Source organism: Elephantulus edwardii, unplaced genomic scaffold (assembly GCF_000299155.1).
Source record: "Elephantulus edwardii isolate Elephantulus edwardi_28Jun2011 unplaced genomic scaffold, EleEdw1.0 scaffold00057, whole genome shotgun sequence".
Lineage (NCBI taxonomy): Eukaryota > Metazoa > Chordata > Mammalia > Macroscelidea > Macroscelididae > Elephantulus > Elephantulus edwardii.
In genome coordinates this window covers 1,451,279-1,453,016 of record NW_006399807.1, presented here as the reverse complement: position 1 = coordinate 1,453,016, position 1,738 = coordinate 1,451,279, and positions in this window count along the sequence as shown.

The window sequence follows — 1,738 nt, the reverse complement described above, 5'->3', positions numbered from 1 at the left end:
GAATTGGAACTGACCCATAGCAAAAAATCCAAGAGGTTTTCAGAGGCAGTAAATTGCACAGGTCAGTAGGGCAGGGGAATTGCCCATCTTTCTTCCACAGAGTAGCTGGTGGATTTGAACCACATAGCTTTGAGTTGGCAGTGCATTTCTTTACCCTTAAGCCCCCAGAGCTCCCTTCTCAGTTCAAAGGACTGTTGACTGTTTCACTAAAAGGTGATCCAAGGGTCAGGTCAATTCTGTTACATGTTGGAAGGTGTCTAATGATCACAGTCTTAGAAGTATTGTTAGTCTCTATCAGACTGTTAAGTCTGGCCTTTTTTATTAGTTTCCATTTCATTCTACATTGTTTTCCCACTTGGTCCAGGGCTTATTTTTGTGATCCAGTCAGGCCAGCTGACTGTGGTACCTGGGTACCATGTAGCCTCTCTGAGTTTCTTGTTAGAGGAGTCTCGGTTTTGTCCTTTAGCCCTGTGCACTGTTTCCTCTAGTTGTATTTTTGTATGGTTGTTTGTGGGTTTTTTCTTCACTGTTCTCCAGATTGGAAAAAAAACAATAATTGTACTTTAGTGGCCACATTTTAGATGATCATTCAAAAGTTTTTAAGACTCCAGTCATCATTATTTTTGTGAACCAGCTTTCCCTTTGATCCACATGTCCTCTGAGACTATGGTCCTTAACCTCAAGCCCCTGAATCATTTAACCATTTCAAAATCATGTACTTACATGCATTTGTCCTGCCTGTAACTGAAGACAGAATTCAGATGTTAGTTAAGATAATAATACATATGGCATGATGGAGTAAGCTTCTGAAAAAAACCTCTCACTCTTTTGTAAAAGTAAGAAAAGCACCAAGCAAAGAAAGAAATCAACTCTTTGTGGACTATGGAAATTAACCAAAGGATTGTAACATTATGAGGATTTAGTTAAGAAAAAAATAGCTAAAAATTTGGCAAGAACAGTGAACTTTGTGAAATTTTAGCTTGCCCTAGTCTCATGCCCTTCTGCACAACTTTGGAGTATTTTTAATATTATTATGGTGATGATGATGATGATTTGAATAAAAATTTACAAATAAGATTGGTTTTTCATTCAACCATTCATATATATTTTGTTTTATAAGATTAATTACAATATTTGCAATAGAATCATACTCTTCACTTCCTCCATGAATTCTCATTTTCATTAATCTTTCTAGTCTGCTCCTTCCTGGCTTCAGGACTTGGCTCTTGATCCCCTTTTGACCTTATATCACTGGTTATTCTAAGAAGTGAGTGTCTCTCTGGTGTTATTGGTCATCTTATAGGCCCGTAGACCAAGAAGTTGTTGTCTGAATGGAGCAAGGGAACACTGCATGATTTAAAATCAGGACAGGTATGTATGTGCCAGGGTTGTATCCTTGCTCTACACCTATTCCATATGTATGCTGAGCAAATCATTCAAGACCCTAAAAGAAGAATGTGGAACCAGGATCAGAGGAAGACTCATCAACAACCTGCATTATTCAAATGACACAACCTTCCTTGTTGAGGTGAGGAGGACTTAAACACTTGCTGCAGAAGATCAAACACTAGAGTTTTCAATATGTATTGTATCTCAACATGAAGAAGACAAAAATCTTCATCATTGAACCAATAAACAACATCATGACAGATGGAGAAAATATAGAAAACTGTCAAGAACTTCATCTTACTTGGATCCATCATCAACACCCTTGGTACCAGCATTCAGAAGATAAGGA